The 16,756-nt window shown below is 46.7% G+C and overlaps 3 non-coding genes across 3 annotated transcripts; all 3 read right to left on the reverse strand.

The window, feature by feature from the left end:
• Positions 1-3,682: 3,682 nt before the first annotated feature.
• Positions 3,683-3,755, reverse strand: TRNAI-GAU (transfer RNA isoleucine (anticodon GAU)). Its single transcript has one exon. It is a non-coding gene; the product is annotated as a tRNA-Ile (tRNA).
• A 1,686-nt stretch (positions 3,756-5,441) lies between these two features.
• On the reverse strand, positions 5,442-5,514 carry TRNAI-GAU (transfer RNA isoleucine (anticodon GAU)). The gene has a single exon. It is a non-coding gene; the product is annotated as a tRNA-Ile (tRNA).
• Positions 5,515-6,175: 661 nt separating this feature from the next.
• TRNAN-GUU (transfer RNA asparagine (anticodon GUU)) lies at positions 6,176-6,248 on the reverse strand. Its single transcript has one exon. It is a non-coding gene; the product is annotated as a tRNA-Asn (tRNA).
• Positions 6,249-16,756: the final 10,508 nt, after the last annotated feature.

The raw sequence follows: 16,756 nt of genomic DNA on the forward strand, positions 1-16,756 counted from the left end.
AAGACCTCACAACACAGCTCCCGGATGGGCTCGAACCACCAACCTTTCGGATAACAGCCGACGGCGTTAACCATTGCGCAACGGAAGCCCAAAGATTAAATGTTCGTCAGGTATTGTGGAAAAACTTTGGATTTTTAGGTTACATGTGAGATTTCACAACACCGCTCCCGGGTGGGCTCGAACCACCAACCTTTTGGTTAACATCCGAACGCGCTAGACTTCGAGCCAAGGAAGCTCAGAAATTAAATGGTCGTCAGGTATTGTGGAAAAACTTTGACTTTTTACGTCACATCTGAGACCTCACAACACCGCTCACGGATGGGCTCGAACCACCAACCTTTCGGTTAACAGCCGACCGCGCTAACCATTGCGCCACGGAAGCCCAAAAATTAAATGGTCGTCGGGTATTGTGGAAACACTTTGACTTTTTACGTCACATCTGAGACCTCACAACACCGCTCACGGATGGGCTCGAACCACCAACCTTTCGGTTAACAGCCGAACGCGCTAACCATTGCGCCACGGAAGCCCTAAGATTAAATGTTCGTCAGGTATTTTTAAAAAACTCTGAATTTTACGTTACATCTAAGACCTCACAACACCGCTCCCGGATGGGCACGAACCACCAACCTTTCGGTTAACAGCCGACGGCGTTAACCATTGCGCAACGGAAGCCCAAAGATTAAATGTTCGTCAGGTATTGTGGAAAAACTTTGAAATTTTACGTCACATCTGAGACCTCACAACACCGCTCCCGGGTGGGCTCGAACCACCAACCTTTCGGTTAACAGCCGAACGCGCTAACCGTTGCTTCACGGAAGCCCAAAAATTAAATGTTCGTCAGGTATTGTGGAAAAACTTTGACTTTTTACGTCACATCTGAGACCTCACAACACCGCTCACGGATGGGCTCGAACCACCAACCTTTCGGTTAACAGCCGAACGCGCTAACCATTGCGCCACGGAAGCTCAGAAATGAAATGGTCGTCAGGTATTGTGGAAAAACTTTGACTTTTTACGTCACATCTGAGACCTCACAACACCGCTCCCGGATGGGCTCGAACCACCAACCTTTCGGTTAACAGCCGAACGCGCTAACCATTGCGCCACGGAAGCTCAGAAATTAAATGGTCGTCAGGTATGTGGAAAAACTTTGACTTTTTACGTCACATCCGAGACTTCAAAACACCGCTCCCGGATGGGCTCGAACCACAAACCTTTTGAATAACAGCTGAACGCGCTAACCTTTGCGCCACGGAAGACCAAAAATTAAATGTTCGTCAGTTATTTTTAAAAAACTCTGAATTTTACGTTACATCTAAGACCTCACAACACAGCTCCCGGATGGGCTCGAACCACCAACCTTTCGGTTAACAGCCTACGGCGTTAACCATTGCGCAACGGAAGCCCAAAGATTAAATGTTCGTCAGGTATTGTGGAAAAACTTTGGATTTTTAGGTTACATGTGAGATTTCACAACACCGCTCCCGGGTGGGCTCGAACCACCAACCTTTCGGTTAACAGCCGAACGCGCTAACCGTTGCTTCACGGAAGCCCAAAAATTAAATGTTCGTCAGGTATTGTGGAAAAACTTTGACTTTTTACGTCACATCTGAGACCTCACAACACCGCTCACGGATGGGCTCGAACCACCAACCTTTCGGTTAACAGCCGAACGCGCTAACCATTGCGCCACGGAAGCTCAGAAATGAAATGGTCGTCAGGTATTGTGGAAAAACTTTGGCATTTGACATTACGTTTGAGATCTCACAACACCGCTCCCGGGTGGGCTCGAACCACCAACCTTTCGGTTAACAGCCGAAAGCGCTAACCATTGCGCCACGGAAGCTCGAAAATTAAACGGTCGTCAGGTATTCTGGAAAAATTTTGGGTTTTTACGTAACATTTGAGACTTCACAACACGGCAGCTGGGTGGGCTCGAACCACCAACCTTTTGGTTAACATCCGAACGCGCTAACCTTCGAGCCAAGGAAGCTCAGAAATGAAATGGTCGTCAGGTATTGTGGAAAAACTCTGACTTTTTACGTCACATCCGAGACTTCAAAACACCGCTCCCGGATGGGCTCGAACCACAAACCTTTTGAATAACAGCTGAACGCGCTAACCATTGCGCCACGGAAGCCCAAAAATTAAATGTTCGTCAGATATTTTTAAAAAACTCTGAATTTTACGTTACATCTAAGACCTCACAACACAGCTCCCGGATGGGCTCGAACCACCAACCTTTCGGATAACAGCCGACGGCGTTAACCATTGCGCAACGGAAGCCCAAAGATTAAATGTTCGTCAGGTATTGTGGAAAAACTTTGGATTTTTAGGTTACATGTGAGATTTCACAACACCGCTCCCGGGTGGGCTCGAACCACCAACCTTTTGGTTAACATCCGAACGCGCTAGACTTCGAGCCAAGGAAGCTCAGAAATTAAATGGTCGTCAGGTATTGTGGAAAAACTTTGACTTTTTACGTCACATCTGAGACCTCACAACACCGCTCACGGATGGGCTCGAACCACCAACCTTTCGGTTAACAGCCGACCGCGCTAACCATTGCGCCACGGAAGCCCAAAAATTAAATGGTCGTCGGGTATTGTGGAAACACTTTGACTTTTTACGTCACATCTGAGACCTCACAACACCGCTCACGGATGGGCTCGAACCACCAACCTTTCGGTTAACAGCCGAACGCGCTAACCATTGCGCCACGGAAGCCCTAAGATTAAATGTTCGTCAGGTATTTTTAAAAAACTCTGAATTTTACGTTACATCTAAGACCTCACAACACCGCTCCCGGATGGGCACGAACCACCAACCTTTCGGTTAACAGCCGACGGCGTTAACCATTGCGCAACGGAAGCCCAAAGATTAAATGTTCGTCAGGTATTGTGGAAAAACTTTGAAATTTTACGTCACATCTGAGACCTCACAACACCGCTCCCGGATGGGCTCGAACCACCACCCTTTCGGTTAACAGCCGAACGCGCTAACCATTGCGCCACGGAAGCTCAGAAATTAAATGGTCGTCAGGTATGTGGAAAAACTTTGACTTTTTACGTCACATCTGAGACCTCACAACACCACTTCCGGATGGTCTCGAACCACCAACCTTTTGAATAACAGCTGAACGCTCTAACCATTGCGCCACGGAAGCCCAAAAATTAAATGTTCGTCAGTTATTTTTAAAAAACTCTGAATTTTACGTTACATCTAAGACCTCACAACACCGCTCCCGGATGGGCTCGAACCACCAACCTTTCGGTTAACAGCCGACGGCGTTAACCATTGCGCAACGGAAGCCCAAAGATTAAATGTTCGTCAGGTATTGTGGAAAAACTTTGGATTTTTACGATACCTGTGAGATTTCACAACTCCGCTCCCGGGTGGGCTCGAACCACCAACCTATTAGTTAACAGCCGAACGCGCTAACCATTGAGCCACGGAAGCCAAAAATTAAATGTTCGTCAGGTATTGTGGAAAAGCTTTGACTTTTTACGTCACATCTGAGATTTCACAACACCGCTCCCGGGTGGGCTCGAACCACCAACCTTTCGGTTAACAGCCGAACGCGCTAACCAATGCGCCTCGGAAGCCCAAAAATTAAATGTTCGTCAGGTATTGTGGAAAAACTTTGACTTTTTACGTCACATCTGAGACCTCACAACACCGCTCACGGATGGGCTCGAACCACCAACCTTTCGGTTATCAGCCGAACGCGCTAACCATTGCGCCACGGAAGCCCAAAAACTAAATGGTCGTCGGGTATTGTGGAAACACTTTGGCTTTTTACGTTACATGTGAGAGCTCACAACACCGCTCCCGGGTGGGCTCGAACCATCAACCTTTCGGTTAACTGCCGAACGCGCTAACCGTTGCGCCACAGAAGCCCAAAGATTAAATGTTCGTCAGGTATTTTTAAAAAACTCTGAATTTTACGTTACATCTAAGACCTCACAACACAGCTCCCGGATGGGCTCGAACCACCAACCTTTCGGATAACAGCCGACGGCGTTAACCATTGCGCAACGGAAGCCCAAAGATTAAATGTTCGTCAGGTATTGTGGAAAAACTTTGGATTTTTAGGTTACATGTGAGATTTCACAACACCGCTCCCGGGTGGGCTCGAACCACCAACCTTTTGGTTAACATCCGAACGCGCTAGACTTCGAGCCAAGGAAGCTCAGAAATTAAATGGTCGTCAGGTATTGTGGAAAAACTTTGACTTTTTACGTCACATCTGAGACCTCACAACACCGCTCACGGATGGGCTCGAACCACCAACCTTTCGGTTAACAGCCGACCGCGCTAACCATTGCGCCACGGAAGCCCAAAAATTAAATGGTCGTCGGGTATTGTGGAAACACTTTGACTTTTTACGTCACATCTGAGACCTCACAACACCGCTCACGGATGGGCTCGAACCACCAACCTTTCGGTTAACAGCCGAACGCGCTAACCATTGCGCCACGGAAGCCCTAAGATTAAATGTTCGTCAGGTATTTTTAAAAAACTCTGAATTTTACGTTACATCTAAGACCTCACAACACCGCTCCCGGATGGGCACGAACCACCAACCTTTCGGTTAACAGCCGACGGCGTTAACCATTGCGCAACGGAAGCCCAAAGATTAAATGTTCGTCAGGTATTGTGGAAAAACTTTGAAATTTTACGTCACATCTGAGACCTCACAACACCGCTCCCGGATGGGCTCGAACCACCACCCTTTCGGTTAACAGCCGAACGCGCTAACCATTGCGCCACGGAAGCTCAGAAATTAAATGGTCGTCAGGTATGTGGAAAAACTTTGACTTTTTACGTCACATCTGAGACCTCACAACACCACTTCCGGATGGTCTCGAACCACCAACCTTTTGAATAACAGCTGAACGCTCTAACCATTGCGCCACGGAAGCCCAAAAATTAAATGTTCGTCAGTTATTTTTAAAAAACTCTGAATTTTACGTTACATCTAAGACCTCACAACACCGCTCCCGGATGGGCTCGAACCACCAACCTTTCGGTTAACAGCCGACGGCGTTAACCATTGCGCAACGGAAGCCCAAAGATTAAATGTTCGTCAGGTATTGTGGAAAAACTTTGGATTTTTACGATACCTGTGAGATTTCACAACTCCGCTCCCGGGTGGGCTCGAACCACCAACCTATTAGTTAACAGCCGAACGCGCTAACCATTGAGCCACGGAAGCCAAAAATTAAATGTTCGTCAGGTATTGTGGAAAAGCTTTGACTTTTTACGTCACATCTGAGATTTCACAACACCGCTCCCGGGTGGGCTCGAACCACCAACCTTTCGGTTAACAGCCGAACGCGCTAACCAATGCGCCTCGGAAGCCCAAAAATTAAATGTTCGTCAGGTATTGTGGAAAAACTTTGACTTTTTACGTCACATCTGAGACCTCACAACACCGCTCACGGATGGGCTCGAACCACCAACCTTTCGGTTATCAGCCGAACGCGCTAACCATTGCGCCACGGAAGCCCAAAAACTAAATGGTCGTCGGGTATTGTGGAAACACTTTGGCTTTTTACGTTACATGTGAGAGCTCACAACACCGCTCCCGGGTGGGCTCGAACCATCAACCTTTCGGTTAACTGCCGAACGCGCTAACCGTTGCGCCACAGAAGCCCAAAGATTAAATGTTCGTCAGGTATTTTTAAAAAACTCTGAATTTTACGCTACATCTAAGACATCACAACACCGCTCCCGGATGGGCTCGAACCACCAACCTTTCGGTTAACAGCCGACGGCGTTAACCATTGCGCAACGGAAGCCCAAAGATTAAATGTTCGTCAGGTATTGTGGAAAAACTTTGAAATTTTACGTCACATCTGAGACCTCACAACACCGCTCCCGGATGGGCTCGAACCACCAACCTTTCGGTTAACAGCGAAACGCGCTAACCATTGCGCCACGGAAGCTCAAAAATTAAATGGTCGTCAGGTATTGTGGAAAAACTTTGACTTTTTACGTCACATCTGAGACCTCAAAACACCGCTCCCGGATGGTCTCGAACCACCAACCTTTCAGTTAACAGCCGAACGCGCTAACCATTGCGCCACGGAAGCCCAAAGATTAAATGTTCGTCAGGTATTGTGGAAAAACTTTGGCATTTGACATTACGTTTGAGATCTCACAACACCGCTCCCGGGTGGGCTCGAACCACCAACCTTTCGGTTAACAGCCGAACGCGCTAACCATTGCGCCACGGAAGCTCAGAAATGAAATGGTCGTCAGGTATTGTGGAAAAACTTTGGCATTTGACATTACGTTTGAGATCTCACAACACCGCTCCCGGGTGGGCTCGAACCACCAACCTTTCGGTTAACAGCCGAAAGCGCTAACCATTGCGCCACGGAAGCTCGAAAATTAAACGGTCGTCAGGTATTCTGGAAAAATTTTGGCTTTTTACGTAACATTTGAGACTTCACAACACGGCAGCTGGGTGGGCTCGAACCACCAACCTTTTGGTTAACATCCGAACGCGCTAACCTTCGAGCCAAGGAAGCTCAGAAATGAAATGGTCGTCAGGTATTGTGGAAAAACTCTGACTTTTTACGTCACATCCGAGACTTCAAAACACCGCTCCCGGATGGGCTCGAACCACAAACCTTTTGAATAACAGCTGAACGCGCTAACCATTGCGCCACGGAAGCCCAAAAATTAAATGTTCGTCAGATATTTTTAAAAAACTCTGAATTTTACGTTACATCTAAGACCTCACAACACAGCTCCCGGATGGGCTCGAACCACCAACCTTTCGGATAACAGCCGACGGCGTTAACCATTGCGCAACGGAAGCCCAAAGATTAAATGTTCGTCAGGTATTGTGGAAAAACTTTGGATTTTTAGGTTACATGTGAGATTTCACAACACCGCTCCCGGGTGGGCTCGAACCACCAACCTTTCGGTTAACAGCCGAACGCGCTAACCGTTGCTTCACGGAAGCCCAAAAATTAAATGTTCGTCAGGTATTGTGGAAAAACTTTGACTTTTTACGTCACATCTGAGACCTCACAACACCGCTCACGGATGGGCTCGAACCACCAACCTTTCGGTTAACAGCCGAACGCGCTAACCATTGCGCCACGGAAGCTCAGAAATGAAATGGTCGTCAGGTATTGTGGAAAAACTTTGGCATTTGACATTACGTTTGAGATCTCACAACACCGCTCCCGGGTGGGCTCGAACCACCAACCTTTCGAATAACAGCCGAAAGCGCTAACCATTGCGCCACGGAAGCTCGAAAATTAAACGGTCGTCAGGTATTCTGGAAAAATTTTGGCTTTTTACGTAACATTTGAGACTTCACAACACGGCAGCTGGGTGGGCTCGAACCACCAACCTTTTGGTTAACATCCGAACGCGCTAACCTTCGAGCCAAGGAAGCTCAGAAATGAAATGGTCGTCAGGTATTGTGGAAAAACTATGACTTTTTACGTCACATCCGAGACTTCAAAACACCGCTCCAGGATGGGCTCGAACCACAAACCTTTTGAATAACAGCTGAACGCGCTAACCATTGCGCCACGGAAGCCCAAAAATTAAATGTTCGTCAGATATTTTTAAAAAACTCTGAATTTTACGTTACATCTAAGACCTCACAACACAGCTCCCGGATGGGCTCGAACCACCAACCTTTCGGATAACAGCCGACGGCGTTAACCATTGCGCAACGGAAGCCCAAAGATTAAATGTTCGTCAGGTATTGTGGAAAAACTTTGACTTTTTGCGTCACATCTGAGACTTCACAACACCGCTCCCGGATGGGCTCGAACCACAAACCTTTTGAATAACAGCTGAACGCTCTAACCATTGCGCCACGGAAGACCAAAAATTAAATGTTCGTCAGTTATTTTTAAAAAACTCTGAATTTTACGTTACATCTAAGACCTCACAACACCGCTCCAGGATGGGCTCGAACCACAAACCTTTCGGTTAACAGCCGAACGCGCTAACCATTGCGCCACGGAAGCCCAAAGATTAAATGTTCGTCAGGTATTGTGGAAAAACTTTGACTTTTTACGTCACATCTGAGACTTCACAACACCGCTCCCGGATGGGCTCGAACCACAAACCTTTTGAATAACATCTGAACGCTCTAACCATTGCGCCACGGAAGACCAAAAATTAAATGTTCGTCAGTTATTTTTAAAAAACTCTTTATTTTACGTTACATCTAAGACCTCACAACACAGCTCCCGGATGGGCTCGAACCACCAACCTTTCGGTTAACAGCCGACGGCGTTAACCATTGCGCAACGGAAGCCCAAAGATTAAATGTTCGTCAGGTATTGTGGAAAAACTTTGGATTTTTAGGTTACATGTGAGATTTCACAACACCGCTCCCGGGTGGGCTCGAACCACCAACCTTTCGGTTAACAGCCGAACGCGCTAACCGTTGCTTCACGGAAGCCCAAAAATTAAATGTTCGTCAGGTATTGTGGAAAAACTTTGACTTTTTACGTCACATCTGAGACCTCACAACACCGCTCACGGATGGGCTCGAACCACCAACCTTTCGGTTAACAGCCGAACGCGCTAACCATTGCGCCACGGAAGCTCAGAAATGAAATGGTCGTCAGGTATTGTGGAAAAACTTTGACTTTTTAAGTCACATCTGAGACCTCACAACACCGCTCCCGGATGGGCTCGAACCACCAACCTTTCGGTTAACAGCCGAACGCGCTAACCATTGCGCCACGGAAGCTCAGAAATTAAATGGTCGTCAGGTATGTGGAAAAACTTTGACTTTTTACGTCACATCCGAGACTTCAAAACACCGCTCCCGGATGGGCTCGAACCACAAACCTTTTGAATAACAGCTGAACGCGCTAACCTTTGCGCCACGGAAGACCAAAAATTAAATGTTCGTCAGTTATTTTTAAAAAACTCTGAATTTTACGTTACATCTAAGACCTCACAACACAGCTCCCGGATGGGCTCGAACCACCAACCTTTCGGTTAACAGCCTACGGCGTTAACCATTGCGCAACGGAAGCCCAAAGATTAAATGTTCGTCAGGTATTGTGGAAAAACTTTGGATTTTTAGGTTACATGTGAGATTTCACAACACCGCTCCCGGGTGGGCTCGAACCACCAACCTTTTGGTTAACATCCGAACGCGCTAGACTTCGAGCCAAGGAAGCTCAGAAATTAAATGGTCGTCAGGTATTGTGGAAAAACTTTGACTTTTTACGTCACATCTGAGACCTCACAACACCGCTCACGGATGGGCTCGAACCACCAACCTTTCGGTTAACAGCCGACCGCGCTAACCATTGCGCCACGGAAGCCCAAAAATTAAATGGTCGTCGGGTATTGTGGAAACACTTTGACTTTTTACGTCACATCTGAGACCTCACAACACCGCTCACGGATGGGCTCGAACCACCAACCTTTCGGTTAACAGCCGAACGCGCTAACCATTGCGCCACGGAAGCCCTAAGATTAAATGTTCGTCAGGTATTTTTAAAAAACTCTGAATTTTACGTTACATCTAAGACCTCACAACACCGCTCCCGGATGGGCACGAACCACCAACCTTTCGGTTAACAGCCGACAGCGTTAACCATTGCGCAACGGAAGCCCAACGATTAAATGTTCGTCAGGTATTGTGGAAAAACTTTGGATTTTTACGTTACATGTGAGATTTCACAACACCGCTCCCGGATGGGCTCGAACCACCAACCTTTCGGTTAACAGCCGACGGCGTTAACCATTGTGCAACGGAAGCCCAAAGATTAAATGTTCGTCAGGTATTTTTAAAAAACTCTGGATTTTTACGTTACATGTGAGATCTCACAACACCGCTCCCGGATGGGCTCGAACCACCAACCTTTCGGTTAACAGCCGACGGCGTTAACCATTGTGCAACGGAAGCCCAAAGATAAAATGTTCGTCAGGTCTTTTTTAAAAAACTCTGGATTTTTACGTTACATGTCAGATCTCACAACACCGCTCCCGGGTGGGCTCGAACCACCAACCTTTCGGTTAACAGCCGAACGCCCTAACCATTGCGCCACGGAAGCTCAAAGATTAAATGTTCGTCAGGTATTGTGGAAAAACTTTGACTTTTTGCGTCACATCTGAGACTTCACAACACCGCTCCCGGATGGGCTCGAACCACAAATCTTTTGAATAACAGCTGAACGCTCTAACCATTGCGCCACGGAAGACCAAAAATTAAATGTTCGTCAGTTATTTTTAAAAAACTCTGAATTTTACGTTACATCTAAGACCTCACAACACCGCTCCAGGATGGGCTCGAACCACAAACCTTTCGGTTAACAGCCGAACGCGCTAACCATTGCGCCACGGAAGCCCAAAGATTAAATGTTCGTCAGGTATTGTGGAAAAACTTTGACTTTTTACGTCACATCTGAGACTTCACAACACCGCTCCCGGATGGGCTCGAACCACAAACCTTTTGAATAACATCTGAACGCTCTAACCATTGCGCCACGGAAGACCAAAAATTAAATGTTCGTCAGTTATTTTTAAAAAACTCTGAATTTTACGTTACATCTAAGACCTCACAACACAGCTCCCGGATGGGCTCGAACCACCAACCTTTCGGTTAACAGCCGACGGCGCTAACCATTGCGCCACGGAAGACCAAAAATTAAATGTTCGTCAGTTATTTTTAAAAAACTCTGAATTTTACGTTACATCTAAGACCTCACAACACCGCTCCCGGATGGGCTCGAACCACAAACCTTTCGGTTAACAGCCGAACGCGCTAACCATTGCGCCACGGAAGCCCAAAGATTAAATGTTCGTCAGGTATTGTGGAAAAACTTTGACTTTTTACGTCACATCTGAGACTTCACAACACCGCTCCCGGATGGGCTCGAACCACAAACCTTTTGAATAACATCTGAACGCTCTAACCATTGCGCCACGGAAGACCAAAAATTAAATGTTCGTCAGTTATTTTTAAAAAACTCTTTATTTTACGTTACATCTAAGACCTCACAACACAGCTCCCGGATGGGCTCGAACCACCAACCTTTCGGTTAACAGCCGAAGGCGTTAACCATTGCGCAACGGAAGCCCAAAGATTAAATGTTCGTCAGGTATTGTGGAAAAACTTTGGATTTTTAGGTTACATGTGAGATTTCACAACACCGCTCCCGGGTGGGCTCGAACCACCAACCTTTCGGTTAACAGCCGAACGCGCTAACCGTTGCTTCACGGAAGCCCAAAAATTAAATGTTCGTCAGGTATTGTGGAAAAACTTTGACTTTTTACGTCACATCTGAGACCTCACAACACCGCTCACGGATGGGCTCGAACCACCAACCTTTCGGTTAACAGCCGACGGCGTTAACCATTGTGCAACGGAAGCCCAAAGATAAAATGTTCGTCAGGTCTTTTTTAAAAAACTCTGGATTTTTACGTTACATGTCAGATCTCACAACACCGCTCCCGGGTGGGCTCGAACCACCAACCTTTCGGTTAACAGCCGAACGCCCTAACCATTGCGCCACGGAAGCCCAAAGATTAAATGTTCGTCAGGTATTGTGGAAAAACTTTGACTTTTTGCGTCACATCTGAGACTTCACAACACCGCTCCCGGATGGGCTCGAACCACAAACCTTTTGAATAACAGCTGAACGCTCTAACCATTGCGCCACGGAAGACCAAAAATTAAATGTTCGTCAGTTATTTTTAAAAAACTCTGAATTTTACGTTACATCTAAGACCTCACAACACCGCTCCAGGATGGGCTCGAACCACAAACCTTTCGGTTAACAGCCGAACGCGCTAACCATTGCGCCACGGAAGCCCAAAGATTAAATGTTCGTCAGGTATTGTGGAAAAACTTTGACTTTTTACGTCACATCTGAGACTTCACAACACCGCTCCCGGATGGGCTCGAACCACAAACCTTTTGAATAACATCTGAACGCTCTAACCATTGCGCCACGGAAGACCAAAAATTAAATGTTCGTCAGTTATTTTTAAAAAACTCTGAATTTTACGTTACATCTAAGACCTCACAACACAGCTCCCGGATGGGCTCGAACCACCAACCTTTCGGTTAACAGCCGACGGTGCTAACCATTGCGCCACGGAAGACCAAAAATTAAATGTTCGTCAGTTATTTTTAAAAAACTCTGAATTTTACGTTACATCTAAGACCTCACAACACCGCTCCCGGATGGGCTCGAACCACAAACCTTTCGGTTAACAGCCGAACGCGCTAACCATTGCGCCACGGAAGCCCAAAGATTAAATGTTCGTCAGGTATTGTGGAAAAACTTTGACTTTTTACGTCACATCTGAGACTTCACAACACCGCTCCCGGATGGGCTCGAACCACAAACCTTTTGAATAACATCTGAACGCTCTAACCATTGCGCCACGGAAGACCAAAAATTAAATGTTCGTCAGTTATTTTTAAAAAACTCTTTATTTTACGTTACATCTAAGACCTCACAACACAGCTCCCGGATGGGCTCGAACCACCAACCTTTCGGTTAACAGCCGACGGCGTTAACCATTGCGCAACGGAAGCCCAAAGATTAAATGTTCGTCAGGTATTGTGGAAAAACTTTGGATTTTTAGGTTACATGTGAGATTTCACAACACCGCTCCCGGGTGGGCTCGAACCACCAACCTTTCGGTTAACAGCCGAACGCGCTAACCGTTGCTTCACGGAAGCCCAAAAATTAAATGTTCGTCAGGTATTGTGGAAAAACTTTGACTTTTTACGTCACATCTGAGACCTCACAACACCGCTCACGGATGGGCTCGAACCACCAACCTTTCGGTTAACAGCCGAACGCGCTAACCATTGCGCCACGGAAGCTCAGAAATGAAATGGTCGTCAGGTATTGTGGAAAAACTTTGACTTTTTGAGTCACATCTGAGACCTCACAACACCGCTCCCGGATGGGCTCGAACCACCAACCTTTCGGTTAACAGCCGAACGCGCTAACCATTGCGCCACGGAAGCTCAGAAATTAAATGGTCGTCAGGTATGTGGAAAAACTTTGACTTTTTACGTCACATCCGAGACTTCAAAACACCGCTCCCGGATGGGCTCGAACCACAAACCTTTTGAATAACAGCTGAACGCGCTAACCTTTGCGCCACGGAAGCCCAAAAATTAAATGTTCGTCAGTTATTTTTAAAAAACTCTGAATTTTACGTTACATCTAAGACCTCACAACACAGCTCCCGGATGGGCTCGAACCACCAACCTTTCGGTTAACAGCCTACGGCGTTAACCATTGCGCAACGGAAGCCCAAAGATTAAATGTTCGTCAGGTATTGTGGAAAAACTTTGGATTTTTACGTTACCTGTGAGATTTCACAACACCGCTACCGGGTGGGCTCGAACCACCAACCTTTCGGTTAACAGCCGACGGCGTTAACCATTGCGCAACGGAAGCCCAAAGATTAAATGTTCGTCAGGTATTGTGGAAAAACTTTGACTTTTTACGTCACATCTGAGACCTCACAACACCGCTCACGGATGGGCTCGAACCACCAACCTTTTGAATAACATCTGAACGCTCTAACCATTGCGCCACGGAAGACCAAAAATTAAATGTTCGTCAGTTATTTTTAAAAAACTCTTTATTTTACGTTACATCTAAGACCTCACAACACAGCTCCCGGATGGGCTCGAACCACCAACCTTTCGGTTAACAGCCGAAGGCGTTAACCATTGCGCAACGGAAGCCCAAAGATTAAATGTTCGTCAGGTATTGTGGAAAAACTTTGGATTTTTAGGTTACATGTGAGATTTCACAACACCGCTCCCGGGTGGGCTCGAACCACCAACCTTTCGGTTAACAGCCGAACGCGCTAACCGTTGCTTCACGGAAGCCCAAAAATTAAATGTTCGTCAGGTATTGTGGAAAAACTTTGACTTTTTACGTCACATCTGAGACCTCACAACACCGCTCACGGATGGGCTCGAACCACCAACCTTTCGGTTAACAGCCGACGGCGTTAACCATTGTGCAACGGAAGCCCAAAGATAAAATGTTCGTCAGGTCTTTTTTAAAAAACTCTGGATTTTTACGTTACATGTCAGATCTCACAACACCGCTCCCGGGTGGGCTCGAACCACCAACCTTTCGGTTAACAGCCGAACGCCCTAACCATTGCGCCACGGAAGCCCAAAGATTAAATGTTCGTCAGGTATTGTGGAAAAACTTTGACTTTTTGCGTCACATCTGAGACTTCACAACACCGCTCCCGGATGGGCTCGAACCACAAACCTTTTGAATAACAGCTGAACGCTCTAACCATTGCGCCACGGAAGACCAAAAATTAAATGTTCGTCAGTTATTTTTAAAAAACTCTGAATTTTACGTTACATCTAAGACCTCACAACACCGCTCCAGGATGGGCTCGAACCACAAACCTTTCGGTTAACAGCCGAACGCGCTAACCATTGCGCCACGGAAGCCCAAAGATTAAATGTTCGTCAGGTATTGTGGAAAAACTTTGACTTTTTACGTCACATCTGAGACTTCACAACACCGCTCCCGGATGGGCTCGAACCACAAACCTTTTGAATAACATCTGAACGCTCTAACCATTGCGCCACGGAAGACCAAAAATTAAATGTTCGTCAGTTATTTTTAAAAAACTCTGAATTTTACGTTACATCTAAGACCTCACAACACAGCTCCCGGATGGGCTCGAACCACCAACCTTTCGGTTAACAGCCGACGGTGCTAACCATTGCGCCACGGAAGACCAAAAATTAAATGTTCGTCAGTTATTTTTAAAAAACTCTGAATTTTACGTTACATCTAAGACCTCACAACACCGCTCCCGGATGGGCTCGAACCACAAACCTTTCGGTTAACAGCCGAACGCGCTAACCATTGCGCCACGGAAGCCCAAAGATTAAATGTTCGTCAGGTATTGTGGAAAAACTTTGACTTTTTACGTCACATCTGAGACTTCACAACACCGCTCCCGGATGGGCTCGAACCACAAACCTTTTGAATAACATCTGAACGCTCTAACCATTGCGCCACGGAAGACCAAAAATTAAATGTTCGTCAGTTATTTTTAAAAAACTCTTTATTTTACGTTACATCTAAGACCTCACAACACAGCTCCCGGATGGGCTCGAACCACCAACCTTTCGGTTAACAGCCGACGGCGTTAACCATTGCGCAACGGAAGCCCAAAGATTAAATGTTCGTCAGGTATTGTGGAAAAACTTTGGATTTTTAGGTTACATGTGAGATTTCACAACACCGCTCCCGGGTGGGCTCGAACCACCAACCTTTCGGTTAACAGCCGAACGCGCTAACCGTTGCTTCACGGAAGCCCAAAAATTAAATGTTCGTCAGGTATTGTGGAAAAACTTTGACTTTTTACGTCACATCTGAGACCTCACAACACCGCTCACGGATGGGCTCGAACCACCAACCTTTCGGTTAACAGCCGAACGCGCTAACCATTGCGCCACGGAAGCTCAGAAATGAAATGGTCGTCAGGTATTGTGGAAAAACTTTGACTTTTTGAGTCACATCTGAGACCTCACAACACCGCTCCCGGATGGGCTCGAACCACCAACCTTTCGGTTAACAGCCGAACGCGCTAACCATTGCGCCACGGAAGCTCAGAAATTAAATGGTCGTCAGGTATGTGGAAAAACTTTGACTTTTTACGTCACATCCGAGACTTCAAAACACCGCTCCCGGATGGGCTCGAACCACAAACCTTTTGAATAACAGCTGAACGCGCTAACCTTTGCGCCACGGAAGCCCAAAAATTAAATGTTCGTCAGTTATTTTTAAAAAACTCTGAATTTTACGTTACATCTAAGACCTCACAACACAGCTCCCGGATGGGCTCGAACCACCAACCTTTCGGTTAACAGCCTACGGCGTTAACCATTGCGCAACGGAAGCCCAAAGATTAAATGTTCGTCAGGTATTGTGGAAAAACTTTGGATTTTTACGTTACCTGTGAGATTTCACAACACCGCTACCGGGTGGGCTCGAACCACCAACCTTTCGGTTAACAGCCGACGGCGTTAACCATTGCGCAACGGAAGCCCAAAGATTAAATGTTCGTCAGGTATTGTGGAAAAACTTTGGATTTTTACGTTACCTGTGTAATTTCACAACACCGCTCCCGGTTGGGCTCGAACCACCAACCTTTTGGTTAACATCCGAACGCGCTAGACTTCGAGCCAAGGAAGCTCAGAAATTAAATGGTCGTCAGGTATTGTGGAAAAACTTTGACTTTTTACGTCACATCTGAGACCTCACAACACCGCTCACGGATGGGCTCGAACCACCAACCTTTCGGTTAACAGCCGACCGCGCTAACCATTGCGCCACGGAAGCCCAAAAATTAAATGGTCGTCGGGTATTGTGGAAACACTTTGGCTTTTTACATTACATGTGAGAGCTCACAACAACGCTCCCGGGTGGGCTCGAACCACCAACCTTTCGGTTAACAGCCGACGGCGTTAACCATTGTGCAACGGAAGCCCAAAGATTAAATGTTCGTCAGGTACTTTTAAAAAACTCTGGATTTTTACGTTACATGTGAGATCTCACAACACCGCTCCCGGATGGGCTCGAACCACCAACCTTTCGGTTAACAGCCGACGGCGTTAACCATTGTGCAACGGAAGCCCAAAGATAAAATGTTCGTCAGGTCTTTTTTAAAAAACTCTCGATTTTTACGTTACATGTGAGATCTCACAACACCGCTCCCGGGTGGGCTC

This window comes from Phalangium opilio, unplaced genomic scaffold (genome assembly GCF_054372755.1).
Source record: "Phalangium opilio isolate 3A_F unplaced genomic scaffold, DU_Popi_V2 ptg000352l_1, whole genome shotgun sequence".
In the NCBI taxonomy this organism is placed as follows: domain Eukaryota; kingdom Metazoa; phylum Arthropoda; class Arachnida; order Opiliones; family Phalangiidae; genus Phalangium; species Phalangium opilio.